Consider the following 20,601-nt stretch of genomic DNA (forward strand, 5'->3'; position numbering starts at 1 on the left):
TATATGTTTTCAATGTGGCAAAAAGGTCTGAAGCATGGTCGAATAGCTGAGTGCTTTGTTGACGTCATAAACGCGCCATTATGGCTCTTAAATCACCATTGATGTTTGACGCTATTGTTAATTAAATCGTTTCATTTATTCAAACGGAACCGTATTGCCTCAATGGGAAATGAATTGTGAATCATTTGAATCGTTGTTTAAATTATGTTTGTTTGAACTGAAAGAACCTCTTGTAACTTGAGTATTTTCAAATGCGGCAAAGCGCGAGATTATTATGCTCGTGCGGCTGTTATACTTTTAGCAAAGGTATATAAGCTTAGTTCTGGGAAAGCTGTGTATAATGTATGTGCGTAAAGTGTCGTCCCAGATTAGCCTGTGCAGTCCGCAGTCCTTCCTTACCGAACATAAAGTTTAGGCGGAAAGTGTCGTCCCTGATTAGCCTGTGCGGACTGCACAGGCTAATCTGGGATGACACTTCACACACATGCATTAAGTCCCTTTTTCTCAGAACAATTAGTATTACGAATACCAAGCAATCATGCAATCAGGTCATGTATTACAAAGTGAGCCTCGAATCTTGGCCGGTCATATTTTTCTTGAACGGCAAGGGAGCAAAATGTCTAATTGCTGTATTTGAAAGCTTGGTATGAAATTCCAAAAAATTAACGGCATGTGTTTTTAATACTCGCTTTTTGTTATACACGTGTACATTTTCTAGATCAAAAATCGCAATAATCGGGATCAAATGCCTGGCATTTAGCAAATAAATACATATGTTCGTGACGGACCAAAACAACACGGGAGGACTGCAGTGTCCCAGCTATATGGTAAATGAGTCAAAACCAGGTTTCTTTTACAAAGACTATCGTGCCCAACACGTTAATAACATTTTGGTAAAAAGTTCGCATTTGTTCTGAACAAGCTGTACTATTTTATTCTAACAGTTATCTGGTTTTAGTACGAATGTTCTAAACCATAATTAAATGCAGGGACCACTGTGCTGTATGTATTTGTGCCTTTTCGTGTCACTTGTTCAAAGCAATATTACACACGTTTTTCATTTCAACTATGTTCAGATGTTTTAGGGATGAACTCCTACAAATCGTCGTCATTTAAACTAATTCTTTCAGCGTGTGTCAGTACGGAATACAATCATTTGCATTTATTAAATAGTATACATGGTTGTAGCACCAATGCATCGACGGACAGACCAGTGACTGTTCGTCTGATCCGGCGTGTAGGAACGACTACCTTGGCAACACTGAATGTTCTGAAGGGCAGGTAAGACTTTGTTATGTAATATGTACGCCAAATAAATTGAACGTTTTCATTTTTAAGCGTTTTCATACATTCAGTAAGTTACGTGCATTTTCTTTTATTTAATATTTATAATTGCATATGTGCATCTGAAATAAATGGACGGGCGCATACATGTATGACTTTATTTGATCTTCACATGTGTTTGTTTGCAGATCTATTGCATGGCAAGTCGACAGTGCGTTAACGAAGATGGCTCTTGTGTAGCAACCTGTCAGCCGTATGAGGTTCGTGTCGTATTCTGTTTCATTAACGAATAGTAAGCATCTGTGGCAGTATTCAAAATGAGTGATGAATACAGTATTTTTGTTCCATACCGGTTTTACCGGAGGGGACTTATGGTTTGCGCTTTGTGTCCGTCAGTCCGTGTGTCCGCAAGTCCGTCAGTCCGTGAGTTTGTCACACTTTTCTGGATCCTGCGATAACTTTTAAAGTTCTTAATATTTTTTCATGAAACTTGTCACATGGATAGATGGCAATATGGACACTATGCACGTCATTTCATGTTGCTCCTACGTCAAAACTTCTGGTTGCTATGGCAACAAATATATATATATATAATCTGACAACGGTTGAGCTGGTAGGGAACATATATTGCTTGGCAATAGTATTGTTATACATATTTTACAATACAATGTAGTTTCATATTGTTGTCATATATTAAGATTAAGTACACAGTTCATTGAGTGATAAAAATAAGAAATTAACTTGGATTTAGTGTACTATATTATTATGAGAACAACTAAATGTTTTAAGTTGCGTAACTGACTGGTCATGCAAAAATTAAAGACATATGTTTACACCCAACTTTTGATGTTTGAATCTGAACTGCTTAATACATTGAAAAAGCATTTACACATAACTTCATGTACGGATTTTTAGCAAGAAGTAAACTGGTAACTGCTATAGGCTTTACAATTGTTACCATCACATAGGCGTTTATCGTTAATCGTTAATTTTAATACAAGTGCCACAACAGTGCTTGGCCATACTGTTCCAAGAGTACGTGTGGTTACGAAGGAAACATGTTCTGTCCTATGGGGGAGGTTATTGTATTATTAATTTTGAAAATACCTAAGGCCTATTAAAATATCGCCGATATATAGTTATTAACGTCGGATTTTTATTTATGCATTTTAATGCCTATCGATTTCTGTATTTAACTATTTTGTGTAGCTTCAGACTAACATACGTTTAATTCCTTTCTTAAACGTCTTTTAAAAAGATACGTATGAACGCATATGTACTTTCTTCAGTTGTACATGTATCATTGTTGGTTTTGATTTTAGCACGAATGTTACAATGGTAAGACCAGATACTGCTCGCCTGATCCAGAATGTACGAATGTTGATTATGGGAACATGGAATGTCCAGAGAGGCAGGTAAAAGCACACCTTACATATAGATAGTATTTTACCCGTGTAATGCGGAAGTGGGGCTAATGGCAGATGCGACTAGCTTAGCTCCAGACCAGCAAGCGCATTCGTGCAGTTTGGTCTGGAGCTACCCCATTTGCTATAAACTCACGCAAGGTTTCGTGGTCTCATAATAACGAATGTGCAGGCTGGTCTGGTGCTACGCTGATCGCATATGGCATTAATCTCTTTTCCGCCCTTCGCGGGACAAATATCGTAGTTTTTGGACCCTTAAAAATATGTTTTTACTTGTCTTAACATTAAGATACGAACAATAGTTTAAAAATAGTCAATTTAAGAGACAACAAATACTGCTTGAATTTTTTTTGCAGACATTCTAAAAATATTGCATTTACGATCGGATACGAGTATGCGATGTGTATTAAGTCCATACTTTCAACGAATATAAGCACGTGCTTGTAAAATACCACGCCGTACCAAAGTTTATTCAACCATTAGGCAAGTTATTAATTTGATTGATATTGTATATTTTTGTTTGCAGATCTACTGTCTCGAGCAGCGAATGTGCGTTCCCATGAATGGCTCGTGTTCCGGTAATTCGACGTCACAATGTCTCCTACATGAGGTATCATTTCAAAGATATATGTATACTGACATTTAATAAAGTTGGTTCATAAAGTATTTACACAGTACCTCACAAAAGGTGACAATACCAGTTTTGACTATGCGTAAAGCTGCGTTTGTTATACCCTTTTATGTCTAGCGTCTAGAAAAAAAGGCCTTGGCAAACAGTGTAAACCCATATGAGACTCCGCATGATGCGGCGTCTCATCTGGGTCTGCGCTGTTTGCTTAAAGGAATTTCTGAAAGAAATATTCTAAATATAGAAATAAATATAATAGACATCCCTAATTTTTGAAATAAATTGATCCAATTTAGAAGGATGGGAGAGTTCACTAGGCATACATGGGATAATATAGTGTCGAATTGATGGGCCTCTGGTCACTTGACATACGAAGATGTTTCCGCACTTTTGGTTGGGTTACTGAACGTACGCCTTTTATTTATATTTCAGCATACGTGCTACAACAGTATGGGCCCGTACTGCTCAACCAGACCTTGTAATGAGTCAGAGAACTTCAAGTGTGCAACGGGAGAGGTATTAAATTGAGATTACATTGAGCATGTTTAATCTATTCTGTATACGTACTTTTGCGGCATATTAACAAACCTGTACTATAGCTACATAAATGTTCTTGAAAGTAATTGTGCAATAGTTAGAGTTAATAAATGAATCGTTTTCAGTAATTTACACAAGATGAATGAAGATTGTTAATAATAATGCATTTAAAATTATAAAAATCTAATTGATTTTTTGTATAACGAAGTTAATTCGTACGTTTATGCGTTAAACAACATATTCATAAACATATTGTTGAACGAATTTCATAAACTAACTTTCAATATGTTTTTTGTTTATATTTTCAATTTCTCAATAAGGTGTTAAATTACTTTAGGTTATACGTGAGTCTGATGCACAACGTTATATAGTCGACACAATAGAAAAAAAGGACACTGGATGTATTGTCAATACTATGTATAAGTCTCGAAATTTTTCAATGCTCTGTGAAAAGTGGGTTCATGTGCTTTAAGTGCCGTGCCAGATTAGCCTGTGAAAACAACACAGGCTAATCAGGGACGACAATTTCCGCCTAAACTGAATTTTAGCTATGTAGAGACTTTATTGAAACGAACATTATCATAAAAGTGGAAAGTGTCGTCCCTGATTAGCCTGTTTATGTTTTACGTAACATACGGTGTATTTCCTTCCATACATAATCTCAAATTTCCAAGTTGTTCGATATGGTTCAATGCTGTGTTTTGTTTCCAGTTCGTATGTCAAAGCAGAAATGTGATACTGTATTGAAAACTATGAATTATACATTTTGAGCATAAGTAGCAAGAGTGCAGGTTTGGTATTTGGATAAATAACAGGGAGAAATTGAGGTTTGACTCACGTGTATGATTTGCCATGACCGTGCCAATGTGGGCAACCGAACTTTACTGTTCCAATGCGGGAAACCAAATTTACCGTTCCAATGCGGGGAACCGAGCTTTAATCATTCTAAATAATAATCCTCATATAATTGGTCAATCGCCCTAAAAACAGCTGGCGGTTAGAAAGAAATTTTTATCACACGAGTTCTATGGAGTATCATACTTGTATTTATGTCTGTGTGCTTGTCGTAGATATACTGCCTCAAGCGGGATCGTTGTGTCATGCTGGATGGCTCATGCCCGGATCGCTTGCAGTGCGGGCAGAATGAGGTGGGTCTGTGCAACATCCTATTTCGTAACATGAGGCCCAGTACCTGATTCTGTTGGGTTAATGTCACCCCACTGGATAGTGTTGGTTTTTTGCCGGGTACTTCAGCGTCCCTCACAGAACAAGACCACACCAAAATTAGAATGTTTTTCATTAAAAATTAAATCTATGGAGACTGCAGCTATGATTCAAAGTTGGTTCCAATTTCAAGCCCTATGCGGAGAGGGATAATATAAACTTTGAAATAAATACACACTTAATACTTGCTTATTCTTTTATTTTGGGCAACGCCATATTCCAATTATCTCGTTTGACTTCTTGATGGCAACGATGTTATAGTGTTATGTCATAAAGTGTATTCTTATTTGTTGCTTTTGATGTTTTCTGTATGTTTAATGTTTAACTCATACGAATATATACGCGTGTCATTTTAATACCCATGTGTTTTAGTTGTCTTTTTTGGTAGTTTGGTAATTATTTGTGTCCGTTGCATGTACGTTCTACAACTTATTTGTATACTTGCTACATCCAGCAAGCTTAATCGTGTACAATGTTATTTAATTTCTCTCTCAGATTGTAAGCAGGAACGAATACGGCTACGAACAATGTATACCTGGTATGTATGAGGCTATGGATATTTCAATAACTGTAATGGCTTTCTTTAATCCATTTATGCCTAGCGCCTAGAAAACAGGCCTTTGCAAACAGCATGATGCGGCGTCTCATCCGCGGTTTGCTTAGAGGAATTTCTGTAAAAAAAATTCTTAAGATAGAAATAAATATACTAGACATGCCTAATTTTGGAAATAAAATGAGCCAATTGAAACGGATGGGAGAGTCCGCTAAGCATAAATGGGTTAAACACTTGCTTATGTGTAAGAATAACTATGTAATGTAAATCATTTAAATCACCATCGCGTGACACACAACTTATAAACAATGAACATACTATTAATAACAACACCCTCATGGATTGATCTTGACCATAATGCATTGTTTTAACAACTTACTATTGTACTTGCCTTTCGTTTCAGATGTCACAGTATGTGGAGCGAATGAGGTATATAATACACGACTGAAAATGATTGCCAAATAAGACTACATTATGAACAGTTTAAACAATGTTGCAACTGAATTCAATGTATGCATTTGTCGCTGATGTTTTACGGGATGCTGCACAAAGGGGATTTGTTTTATTAACTTTGTGCATTTTTTCCGTCTTAAAATGTAAATTATACATTTGAAATTACTGGTATGTCTCAATATTTGAAAGCATAGACTAAATCATGCGAACATTGGTCTAAACGTTTGTGAAATAAGTTACCGTTTCAAAACACAAGAGGAAGATTTTTGAAATGGTTGGCTAATTAATTTGCATTCAGTGACAATCCATTAGCAAAGCTTATTCAAATAATGAATTATTAACTAGCTTTTTGACATCATAAGCTGGGCATGATTGAAATAAGTCTGTATAGCCCTATGCTATATTGACAATATTGTTCTGGAAACCATTAATATTTCATATATGTTTTCAATGTGGCAAAAAGGTCTGAAGCATGGTCGAATAGCTGAGTGCTTTGTTGACGTCATAAACGCGCCATTATGGCTCTTCAATCACCATTGATGTTTGACGCTATTGTTAATTAAATCGTTTCATTAATTCAAACGAAACCGTATTGCCTCAATGGGAAATGAATTGTGAATCATTTGAACCGTTGTTTAAATTATGTTTGTTTGAACTGAAAGAACCTCTTGTAACTTGAGTACTTTCAAATGCGGCAAAGCGCGAGATTATTATGCTCGTGCGGCTGTTATACTTTTAGCAAAGGTATATAAGCTTAGTTCTGGGAAAGCTGCGTATAATGTATGTGCGTAAAGTGTCGTCCCAGATTAGCCTGTGCAGTCCGCAGTCCTTCCTTACCGAACATAAAGTTTAGGCGGAAAGTGTCGTCCCTGATAAGCCTGTGCGGACTGCACAGGCTAATCTGGGATGACACTTCACGCACATGCATTAAGTCCCTTTTTCTCAGAACAATTATTATTACGAATACCAAGCAATCGTGCAATCAGGTCATGTATTACAAAGTGAGCCTCGAATCTTGGCTGGTCATATTTTTCTTGAACGGCAAGGGAGCAAAATGTCTAATTGCTGTATTTGAAAGCTTGGTATGAAATTCCAAAAAAATAACGGCATGTGTTTTTAATACTCGCTTTTTGTTATACACGTGTACATTTTCTAGATCAAAAATCGCAATAATCGGGATCAAATGCCTGGCATTTAGCAAATAAATACATATGTTCGTGACGGACCAAAACAACACGGGAGGACTGCAGTGTCCCAGCTATATGGTAAATGAGTCAAAACCAGGTTTCTTTTACAAAGACTATCGTGCCCAACACGTTAATTACATTTTGGTAAAAAGTTCGCATTTGTTCTGAACAAGCTGTACTAATTTATTCTAACAGTTATCTGGATTTAGTACGAATGTTCTAAACCATAATTCAATGCAGGGACCACTGTGACTTTTCGTGTCACTTGTTCAAAGCAATATTAAACACGTTTTTAATTTCAACTATGTTCAAATGTTTTAGGGATGAACTCCTACAAATCGTCGTCATTTAAACTAATTCTTTCAGCATGTGTCAGTACGGAATACAATCACTTGCATTTATTAAATAGTATACATGGTTGTAGCACCAATGCATCGACGGACAGACCAGTTACTGTTCGTCTGATCCGGCGTGCAGGAACGACTATCTTGGCAACACTGAATGTCATGAAGGGCAGGTAAGACTTTGTTATGTAATATGTACGCCAAATAAATTGAACGTTTTCATTTTTAAGCGTTTTCATACATTCAGTAAGTTACGTGCATTTTCTTTTATTTAATATTTATACTTGCATATGTGCATCTGAAATAAATGGACGGGCGCATACATGTATGACTTTATTTGATCTTCACATGTGTTTGTTTGCAGATCTATTGCATGGCAAGTCGACAGTGCGTTAACGAAGATGGCTCTTGTGTAGCAACCTGTCAGCCGTATGAGGTTCGTGTCGTATTCTGTTTCATTAACGAATAGTAAGCATCTGTGGCAGTATTCAAAATGAGTGATGAATACAGTATTTTTGTTCCATACCGGTTTTACCGGAGGGGACTTATGGTTTGCGCTTTGTGTCCGTCAGTCCGTGTGTCCGTCAGTCCGTGAGTTTGTCACACTTTTCTGGATCCTGCGATAACTTTTAAAGTTCTTAATATTTTTTCATGAAACTTGAAACATGGATAGATGGCAATATGGACACTATGCACGTCATTTCATATTGCTCCTACGTCAAAACTTCTGGTTGCTATGGCAACAAATATATATATAAAATCTGACAACGGTTGAGCTGGTAGGGAACATATATTGCTTGGCAATAGTATTGTTATACATATTTTACAATACAATGTAGTTCCATATTGTTGTCATATATTAAGATTAAGTACACAGTTCATTGAGTGATAAAAATAAGAAATTAACTTGGATTTAGTGTACTATATTATTATGAGAAAAACTAAATGGTCATGCAAAAATTAAAGACATATGTTTACACCCAACTTTTGATGTTTGAATCTGAACTGCTTAATACATTGAAAAAGCATTTACACGTAGCTTCATGTACGGATTTTTAGCAAGAAGTAAACTGGTAACTGCTATAGGCTTTACAATTGTTACCATCACATAGGCGTTTATCGTTAATCGTTAATTTTAATACGAGTGCCACTACAGTACTTGGCCATACTGTTCCAAGAGTACGTGTGGTTACGAAGGAAACATGTTCTGTCCTATGGGGGAGGTTATTGTCTTATTAATTTTGAAAATACCTAAGGCCTATTATAATATCGCAGATATATAGTTATTAACGTCGGATTTTTATTTATGCATTTTAATGCCTATCGATTTCTGTATTTAACTATTTTGTATAGCTTCAGACTAACATACGTTTAATTCCTTTCTTAAACGTCTTTTAAAAAGATACGTATGAACGCATATGTACTGACTTCAGTTGTACATGTATCATTGTTGGTTTTGATTTTAGCACGAATGTTACAATGGTAAGACCAGATACTGTTCGCCTGATCCAGAATGTACGAATGTTGATTATGGGAACATGGAATGTCCAGAGGGGCAGGTAAAAGCACACGTTACATATAGTTAGTATTTTACCCGTGTAATGCGGAAGTGGGGCTAATGGCAGATGCGACTAGCGTAGCTCCAGACCAGCAAGCGCATTCGTGCAGTTTGGTCTCGAGCTAATCCATTTGATATAAACTCACGCAAGGTTTCGTGGTCTCATAAGAACGAATGTGCAGGCTGGTCTGGTGCTACGTTGATCCCATATGGCATTAATCTCATTTCCACCCTTCGCGGGACAAATATCGTAGTTTTTGGACATTTAAAAGTATGTTTTTACTTGTATTAACATTGAGATACGAAAAAATAGTTTGAAAATAGTCAATTTAAGAGACAAAAAATACTGCTTGATTTTTTTTTGCAGACATTCTGAAAATATTGCATTTACGATCGGATACGAGTATGCAATGTGTATTAAGTCCATACTTTCAACGAATATTAGCACGTGCTTGTAAAATACCACGCCGTACCACAGTTTATTCAACCATTAGGCAAGTTATTAATTTCATTGGTATTGTATATTTTTGTTTGCAGATCTACTGTCTCGAGCAGCGAATGTGTGTTCCCGTGAATGGCTCGTGTTCCGGTAATTCGACGTCACAATGTCTCCTACATGAGGTATCATTTCAAAGGATATATGTATACTGACATTTAATAAAGTTAGTTCATAAAGTATTTACACAGTACCTCACAAAAGGTGACAATACCAGTTTTGACTATGCGTAAAGCTGCGTTTGTTATACCCATTTATGCCATGCGTCTAGAAAAAAAGGCCTTGGCAAACAGTGTAGACCCATATGAGACTCCGCATGATGCGGCGTCTCATCTGGGTCTGCGCTGTTTGCTTAAAGGAATTTCTGAAAGAAATATTCTAAATATAGAAATAAATATAATAGACATCCCTAATTTTGGAAATAAATTGATCCAATTTAGAAGGATGGGAGTGTCCACTAGGCATACATGGGCTAATATAGTGTCGAATTGATGGGCCTCTGGTCACTTGACATACAAAGATGTTTCCGCACTTTTGGTTGGGTTACTGAACGTATGCCTTTTTTTTATATTTCAGCATACATGCTACAACAGTATGGGCCCGTACTGCTCAACCAGACCTTGTAATGAGTCAGAGAACTTCAAGTGTGCAACGGGAGAGGTATTAAATTGAGATTTCATTGAGCATGTTTAATCTATTCTATATACGTACTTTTGCGGCATATTAACATACCTGTACTATAGCTACATAAATGTTATTGAAAGTAAATAAGCAATAGTTAGAGTTAATAAATGAATCGTTTTCAGTAATTTACACAAGATGAATGAAGACTGTTAACAATAATGCATTCAAAATTATAAAAAAATCTAATTGATTTCTTTCTATAACGAAGTTTATTCGTGCGTTTATTCGTTAAACAACATATTCATAAGCATATTGTTGAACGAATTTCATAAACTAACTTTCAATATGTTTTTTTATATATTTTCAATTTCTCAATAAGGTGTTAAATTACTTTAGGTTATACGTGAGTCTGATGCACAACGTTATATAGTCGACACAATAGAAAAAAGGACACTGGATGTATTGTCAATATTATGCATAAGTCTCGAAATTTTTCAATGCTCTGTGAAAAATGGGTTCATGTGCTTTAAGTGCTGTGCCAGATTAACCTGTGAAAACCACACAGACTAATCAGGGACGATAATTTCCGCCTAAACTGAATTTTTGCTATGTAGAGACTTTATTGAAACGAACATTATCATAAAAGTGGAAAGTGTCGTCCCTGATTAGCCTGTTTATGTTTTACGTAACATACAGTGTATTTCATTCCATACATAATCTCAAATATCCAAGTTGTTCGATATGGTTCAATGCTGTGTTTTGTTTCCAGTTCGTATGTCAAGGCAGAAATGGAACGTTCTGTACCGACAAGCCATGCGAAAACTTGAACATAACAGGATGTGCAGTAGGACAGGTAATTCATAATTATCTTTCATCTCTGTAAGATAGACTTGCAGAAACAGATACAATCAATTATTAACTTAATAAACATTGTCATCAGTCGCAATCTCATTGAATTTTATTAATGTAATGCAAATCTTTTCGATAGAAAATAATAATATATACGTATTTATTGCGACCTATACAATGAACATAAGAAAAACAATTTAGTGCACACACTTGTATTTAAAAAATATGAAATGCTGATAGATCTTCAAATGCCAAAGTTTATTCAACCATTAGGCAAGTTATTAATTTCATTGATATTGTATATTTTTGTTTGCAGATCTACTGTCTCGAGCAGCGAATGTGTGTTCCCGTGAATGGCTCGTGTTCCGGTAATTCGACGTCACAATGTCTCCTACATGAGGTATCATTTCAAAGGATATATGTATACTGACATTTAATAAAGTTGGTTCATAAAGTATTTACACAGTACCTCACAAAAGGTAACAATACCAGTTTTGACTATGCGTAAAGCTGCGTTTGTTATACCCATTTATGCCTAGCGTCTAGAAAAAAGGCCTTGGCAAACAGTGTAGACCCATATGAGACTCCGCATGATGCGGCGTCTCATTTGGGTCTGCGCTGTTTGCTTAAAGGAATTTCTGAAAGAAATATTCTAAATACAGAAATAAATATAATAGACATCCCTAATTTTGGAAATAAATTGATCCAATTTAGAATGATGGGAGTGTCCACTAGGCATTCATGGGATAGTATAGTGTCGAATTGATGGGCCTCTGGTCACTTGACATACAAAAATGTTTCCGCACTTTTGGTTGGGTTACTGAACGTACGCCTTTTTTATATTTCAGCATACATGCTACAACAGTATGGGCCCGTACTGCTCAACCAGACCTTGTAATGAGTCAGAGAACTTCAAGTGTGCAACGGGAGAGGTATTAAATTGAGATTTCATTGAGCATGTTTAATCTATTCTATATACGTACTTTTGCGGCATATTAACATACCTGTACTATACCTACATAAATGTTATTGAAAGTAAATAAGCAATAGTTAGAGTTAATAAATGAATCGTTTTCAGTAATTTACACAAGATGAATGAAGACTGTTAACAATAATGCATTCAAAATTATAAAAAATCTAATTGATTTTTTCTATAACGAAGTTTATTCGTGCGTTTATTCGTTAAACAACATATTCATAAGCATATTGTTGAACGAATTTCATAAACTAACTTTCAATATGTTTTTTTATATATTTTCAATTTCTCAATAAGGTGTTAAATTACTTTAGGTTATACGTGAGTCTGATGCACAACGTTATATAGTCGACACAATAGAAAAAAGGACACCGGATGTATTGTCAATATTATGCATAAGTCTCGAAATTTTTCAATGCTCTGTGAAAAATGGGTTCATGTGCATTAAGTGCTGTGCCAGATTAGCCTGTGAAAACCACACAGACTAATCAGGGACGATAATTTCCGCCTAAACTGAATTTTTGCTATGTAGAGACTTTATTGAAACGAACATTATCATAAAAGTGGAAAGTGTCGTCCCTGATTAGCCTGTTTATGTTTTACGTAACATACAGTGTATTTCCTTCCATACATAATCTCAAATATCCAAGTTGTTCGATATGGTTCAATGCTGTGTTTTGTTTCCAGTTCGTATGTCAAGGCAGAAATGGAACGTTCTGTACCGACAAGCCATGCGAAAACTTGAACATAACAGGATGTACAGTAGGACAGGTAATTCATAATCATCTTTTATCTCTGTAAGATAAACTTGCAGAAACAGATACAATCAATTATTAACTTAATAAACATTGTCACCACTCGCAATCTCATTGAATTTTATTAATGTAATGCAAATCTTTTCGATAGAAAATAAGAACATATACGTATTTGTTGCGACCTATACGATGAACATAAAAAGAACAATTTAGTGCACACACTTTAAAAAAAAAATGAAATGCTGATTGAACTTCAAATGCCAATACGAAATTATAGCGTTCAGTCTTGACTTACTATGTTAACGTGTGAACGCAAAATGTTGCCTTACATTAACCTTGACGGTACAGTTGTTCTAGTTTTTAGCTATGTTTTAGTGTTTCTTTCAGTAATGAATACGTTTATATCATATGATACAAAGTATACACAATAATACCCCTATTGTTAAAACTGGCCACGCCAGGGGGTCCATTTGTACATGTTAACAACTTGCTACATATTAATACATGCGGCGGCGTTGGGTATTCGCCACAACTTTGACAAGCTTTTGTGTTATATGTAATAAGCTAACTTAAGTATTAACATATTTGTTCCATATTATTTGGGGGGGGGGGGCATTTTGTGAATTGTCAAAATGCACTTTGCAAAACTGGTGCATATAGTATTTGTGTTTCTAGTTCAAATGTCAAGCAAGAAATGGATCCGTTTGTTCCGACAAACCATGCGAAACCTTGAATACAACTGGCTGCATTGAAGGACAGGTACTGAAATAATCTGTAATCGCCGTTTGGCACGATTGTTAACACTGATAGCATCAACAATTTGCGCTGAAATCTTTTACGCAATGCATGCCCATTTATATATACAAGTATAAAACATTATACGGAGAGGAATTTCAAATATATAGGTTTTACAACTTTATTTGGAGCAATACTATTAAAGTAAATGACAACACTCAACTCGTCAACTATAATTCGTTTAACATATAAATTATTGATTGCAGTACAAATGCCAAGATGGAAATATGACTTTCTGTTCTGACAAACCATGTGAACACATCAACACCACAAGTTGCCCTAAAGGATTGGTGCGTTAAATTATGTTTTAAGTAACGATGTATTTCCTTCCATTCATAACCCCAAACTTCAAGTTGTTCGAAATTGTTTAATGCTGTGTTTTGTTTTCAGTTTATATGTCAAGGTAAAAATGTAACGTTCTGTACCGACAAGCCATGCGAAAACTTTAACATAACAGGATGCACAGTAGGACAGTTAATTCATAATTATCTTTTATCTCTGTAAGATAAAATTCTAGAAACAAATACAATCAATTATTAACCTTATAAACATTGACACCATTCGCAATCTCATAAAAATTTAGGAATGCAATACAAATCTATTCGATATAAAATTATAAAATATAAGTATTTATCGCAACATATACAATGAAAATCAAGAAAAAAATAAGCGCACAAACTTTTCTTTAAAAAATATGAAATGCTGATTGCACTACAAACTCCATACAAAAATGTAGCGTTCAGTCTTGACTTACCATGTGAACACATGAACACAAAAGGTTGCCTTATATTTACCCCGACGATACAGTTGTTATAGTTGTTCGCCATGCTTTAGTATTTCTTTCAGTAATGATTATGTTTATATCCAAGGATACAAAGTATACAGAATTACACAGAAGTAACCATGGACGCCTGTCCGTCTGTCAGTCTGTCCCACCGTCTGACTGTGGACAAAACTATGTCCGGAGGAGTTATGTTACAATTTTAAAAATACAACATTTAAATTACATGTGTTGTGACGTATGTTATTGTGTTTGTCCTATTTTTATGATCCTACGTTACAATTACAAAATTTATTCCCGGTCCGTACATAGAATTCTTGTAAAATTATTATTATACCTACAAATTGCCCTAAAGGATTGGTGCGTTAATTTATGTTTTACGTAACGATGTTTTTCCTTCTTTACATTTTTACAAACTTTAAGTTGTTCGAACTGGTTCAATTCTTTGTTTTGTTTCCAGTTCATATGTCAAGGCAGAAATGGAACGTTCTGTACTGACAAGCCATGCGAAAACTTTAACATAACAGGATGCACAGTAGGACAGGTAATTCATATTAAATTTTGATCTCTGTAAGATACAATTCTAGAAACAGATACAATCAATTATTAACTTTATAAACATTGACACCACTAGTAATCACATTAAATTTAATTAATGGAATACAAATCATTTCGATAGAATATTAGAATATATAAGTATTTATTGCGACCTATACAATAAAAATCAGGGAAAACCTTAGTGAACAAACCGTTAGTTAAAAAATATAAAACGCTGATTCCACTTCAAACGCCAATACGGAAATATAACGTTCAGTCTAGACTTATCGATCGAGTGAACACATGAACATAAAAGGTTGCCTTATAGTAACCCCGACGGTACAGTTGTTCTAATTGTTCGCTATGGTTAAGTGCTGTTTTTTTTCTGTAATGATTATGTTTATATCCAAGGATACAATGTATACAGAATTACACTGAAATAACCATGGACGCCTGTCCGTCTGTCAGTCTGTCCTACCGCCTGACTGTGGACAAAACTTTGTACGGAGGAGTTGTCTAACAATTTTAAAAATAAAACATTTAAATTTGCATGTGTTTTCTCGTATGTTATTGTGCATGTACTATTTTTAAGACCATACGTTAAAATTACAAATGTTATTCCCGGTCCTAACGTAGAATTCTTGTAACATCATTATTATTATTAGTACAAGTTGCCCTAAAGGAATGGGGCGTAAATGTATGTTTTACATAACGATGTATTTCCTTCTATACATTTCCTCAAACTTCAAGTTGTTCGATATGGTTCAATGATGTGTTTTGTTTCCAGTTCATATGTCAAGGCAGAAATGGAACGTTCTGTACCGACAAGCCATGCGAAAACTTTAACATAACAGGATGCACAGTAGGACAGGTAATTCATATTAAATTTTGATCTCTGTAAGATACAATTCTAGAAACAGATACAATCAATTATTAACTTTATAAACATTGACACCACTAGTAATCACATTAAATTTAATTAATGGAATACAAATCATTTCGATAGAATATTAGAATATATAAGTATTTATTGCGACCTATACAATAAAAATCAGGGAAAACCTTAGTGAACAAACCGTTAGTTAAAAAATATAAAACGCTGATTCCACTTCAAACGCCAATACGGAAATATAACGTTCAGTCTAGACTTATCGATCGAGTGAACACATGAACATAAAAGGTTGCCTTATAGTAACCCCGACGGTACAGTTGTTCTAATTGTTCGCTATGGTTAAGTGCTGTTTTTTTTCTGTAATGATTATGTTTATATCCAAGGATACAATGTATACAGAATTACACTGAAATAATCATGGACGCCTGTCCGTCTGTCAGTCTGTCCTACCGCCTGACTGTGGACAAAACTTTGTACGGAGGAGTTGTCTAACAATTTTAAAAATAAAACATTTAAATTTGCATGTGTTTTCTCGTATGTTATTGTGCATGTACTATTTTTAAGACCATACGTTAAAATTACAAATGTTATTCCCGGTCCTAACGTAGAATTCTTGTAACATCATTATTATTATTAGTACAAGTTGCCCTAAAGGAATGGGGCGTAAATGTATGTTTTACATAACGATGTATTTCCTTCTATACATTTCCTCAAACTTCAAGTTGTTCGCTATGGTTCAATGATGTGTTTTGTTTCCAGTTCATATGTCAAGGCAGAAATGGAACGTTCTGTACCGACAAGCCATGCGAAAACTTTAACATAACAGGATGCACAGTAGGACAGGTAATTCATATTAATCTTTCATTTCTGTAAGATAAAGTTGCAGAAAAAGATACAATCAATTATTAACTTTATGAACATTGACACCACTCGTAATGTAATGAAATTATGCAAACATAATCTTTTCGATAGGAAATTAGAATATATAAATATTTATTGCGACCTATACACTGAATATCAGGAAAGACTTTAGTGCACAATATTTTTTTTAACAAATATGAAATGCTGATTGCACTACAAATGCCAATACGAAAATAGAACTTTAAGTCTTGACTTACCGTGTGAACACATAAACACAAAAGGTTGCCTTACCTTTACCCCGACCGTGCAGTTGTTCTAGTTTTAGTGTGTTTTTCAGTAATGAATAGGTTTATATCATATGATACAAGGTATACACAATAATACAATAATACCCCTATGGTTTAAACTGGCAACGCCCGAGGGTACATTTGTAAATTTTTACAGCTTGCTACATATTAATACATTCGGCGGCGTTGGGTATTCGCAACAAGTTGGACAAGCTTTATTGTTATTTGTTAAAAGCTGAGTTAAGTTTTAAAACATTTGTTCCATATTATTTTGGGGGTGGGGCATTTTGTTAATAGTCAAAATGAAATTTGCATAGCTGGTGCATACAGTATTTGTGTTTATAGTTCAAATGTCAATCAAGAAATGGAACTGTCTGTTCCGACAAACCATGCGAAAACTTGAATACAACTGGCTGCATTCAAGGACAGGTACTGAAATAATCTTTTAGCGCCTATTGACACGATTGTTAACACTGATAGCATATACAATTTGCACTGAAATCTTTTTCGCACTGCATTCCCGTTATACATGTAGACATATACAACGGAGGGAAATTTAAAATATTTATGTTTTAAAACTTTATTTGTAACAATACTATTAAAGTAAATGACAAAACTCAACTAGTCAACTACAATTCATGTAACATATAAATTGTTGATTGTAGTACAAATGCTAATATGGAAATATGACTTTCCTTTAGTGACAAACCATGTGAACACATCAACACCACAAGTTGCCCTTAAGGATTGGTGCATGAATTTATGTTATACGTAACGGTGTATTTCTTTCAATACATAACCCCAATCTTCAAATTGTTAGATATGGTTCAATGCTTTGTTTTTTTCCAGTTCATATGTCAAGGCAAAAATGGAACGTTCTGTACCGACAAGCCATGCGAAAACTTTAACATAACAGGATGCACAGTAGGACAGGTAATTAATATTAATTTTTGATCTTTGTAATATAAAGTTGCAGAAACGGATACAATCAATTATGACATAATAAACATTGACACCACTCGTAATCTGATTACTTTTTATAAATGCATTAAACATATTTTCGATAAGAAATTTGAAAATATAGTTATTTATTGCGACCTATAAAGTTAAAATCAGGAAAATACATCCTGCCCTACTTTCATTAAACAAATATGAAATGCTGATTGCACTACAAATGCCAAGGCGGAAATATGACGTTTAGTTTTGACAACCCATGTGAACACAAAAAGGTTGCTTTATATCAACACCGATGGTATAGTTTGTATCTGTTTAAGAACATATTGCAACCTTATTATGGTCAATCCAATAAGTTTTAGACTGTCAATTTACACACACTAAGTATTGAAAGCCTTACCTGGAGCTTTCGTCCGTGTACTACGGACTTCATCAGCAGAATTAATATCTACTGTTGGGAAACGTTAACACCGCTAATTGTCGGGGTGAGCGATGTTAACGTATGGTCCCAGGTGTGCGAGAGTTGGTAGCGGTCCCGTCCTTGTTTAGCGCCGGTCTTAGTGCACGGATGTAAATAGCCTCCTTGACCATCTCTCGAACCAAGATGGCTCACGGTCCAGAATCCTTACGTTCTCCATTGTGATTGCGTGGCCCGGTTTACAGTCATGTGTATGCCTTGAGACCTCAGATGATGTTGAATTCGGTTCCCTGTTTTCCATGAATCTTGCAATTAGATTTCTTTCAGTTTCACCAATATAGTCCATTGAACAATGTTTCTTTGGATGACCATCACATGTGATATGGTAGATACGTCCGCAGATGTCTTTCTTGTCTGGTTTGCCCTTAGGGTAAACTAGCAATTGTCCTAGAGTTTTATGTGGCTTAAATGATACGCTGATGTTGTGTTTAAGAAAGCCCCGCTTTAACTGTTCAGAGATACCTTGAACATATGGAATGACAACGTTGCCCTTAGACTTGGCTTGCCCTGGTACTCTATTGCTCTCCGTACTTGACTTGGGTTTGCTGGTCTGTTCCCTTCCTTTCTTCAGTGCCCATTCCGGATGGTGGCACTTCTTCAAAGCCTGGCTGACATGATGCATTTCATTTTTCAGGTCCTGTTCTTCTGATATTATTGATTTAGCTCTGCCAAAAAGAGTTCTTGGTACTGAAAGTTTGTGTTCATTCGGATGGTGGGGGTTAAACTCTAGATATTGGTCTGTATGTGTTGGTTTTCTGTAGATAGTGATTGTTAAGCTGCCGTATGGTTTTCTGATTGTATTGGTGTCGAGGAAAGCTAGTGAGCCGTTCTCTTCTTTTTCCATCGTAAACTTAATGTCGGGGTCAATGGGGCTGATATGCTCTGTGAACTGCTCGACATATTCAACCTTCTTTGTGTGTGGGTGTCATCGACGTTGCGGAACCACGAGCTTGGTGGGTGTGGGGCTGTGCGGAGAGCCTGTTCTTCAAAATGCTCCATGTACAAGTTGCACAATATCGGCGAAACTGGATAACCCATAGGGGCGCCTTGTATCTGTTGGTAGAAATCACCATCAAACACAAAATAGGTGCAATTTAGGCACAGACCTAGCAGCTTGGTGACCTGATGTGGAGACATATTGGTTCTAGTGTTCACCTCCGGGTCCCCGAGTAGTTTATTATGCATAATATACAAGGCTCTATCTACTGAGACACTGGTGAAAAGTGCACTTACGTCATACGACATTAAAACTTCATCCTCTTTCACATGTTTTTTGATGAGTGTTGAGAAATGTTTGGAGTTCTTCACAAAGTGTTCTGTTTTTCCGACCATCGGAGACAGTACCGTTGATAGGTATTTGTACCGTTGATAGGTATTTTGCACTATTATAAGTGATAGATCCCACACTGCTGACTATTGGTCTTAATGGCATGTTTGCTTTATGTTTTTTTGGAAGTCCATAGAAGTTTGGTGGTGAATCAGTCTTCGGGTACAGCTGTTTATGCAACTTCCAATCAATGGTGTGGGGTGTAACGCGTGTAATCAGTCTTGTCCATCACCAATGTGCACCTTCTCTTGTCTGCCGGTAACACTTGAATATCCTTATCATTGCTTAAGCCAACCAAAGCTGTGCGTTATTTCCTTGTAATGTTGGAACGAGTTGGGGTCTTTTTTCTGGATAACACATCCGCGACCTTGTTGCGTAACTCCACCGATTCGCTATTGGATAATTGCTACATGCTCTTTCAGTGGCCGTTATAATATCAACAACATGTAACTTGTCTGGCGTAATCGCATAATTAAGTCCGGGTTTCAACACTGACAACTCTATCTCTGATATTTTCCGCTTAGTTACATTCTTCACCCACCTATCCGAACCCTGCTCACTGCCTTTGCCATCCGATTTCACTTGTTTTGACTTTACACTTTCAAAGGACGGGGCCGCTACCAACTTTCGCACACCTGGGACCATACGTTAACATCGCTCACCCCGACACATAGCGGTGTTAACGTTTCCCAACAGTAGATATTCATTCTGCTGATGAAGTCTGTAGTACACGGACGAAAGCTCCAGGTATGGTTTTCAATACTTAGTGTGTGTAAATTGACAGTCTCAAACTTATT

General features: G+C 35.9%; 1 long non-coding RNA gene across 2 annotated transcripts; it reads left to right on the forward strand.

The window, feature by feature from the left end:
* Positions 1-245: 245 nt before the first annotated feature.
* LOC127843815 (uncharacterized) lies at positions 246-8,055 on the forward strand. 2 transcript variants are annotated; one of them, XR_008032361.1, is made up of 3 exons: positions 246-306; positions 1,189-1,281; positions 7,999-8,055. It is a non-coding gene; the product is annotated as an uncharacterized LOC127843815 (long non-coding RNA). The 2 variants fall into 2 exon arrangements; XR_008032360.1 differs by lacking the exon at positions 7,999-8,055 and adding an exon at positions 1,473-1,529.
* The last annotated feature ends 12,546 nt before the right edge of the window (positions 8,056-20,601 follow it).

The sequence above is a fragment of the Dreissena polymorpha genome, chromosome 9 (genome assembly GCF_020536995.1).
Source record: "Dreissena polymorpha isolate Duluth1 chromosome 9, UMN_Dpol_1.0, whole genome shotgun sequence".
NCBI classification, from domain to species: Eukaryota; Metazoa; Mollusca; class Bivalvia; order Myida; family Dreissenidae; genus Dreissena; species Dreissena polymorpha.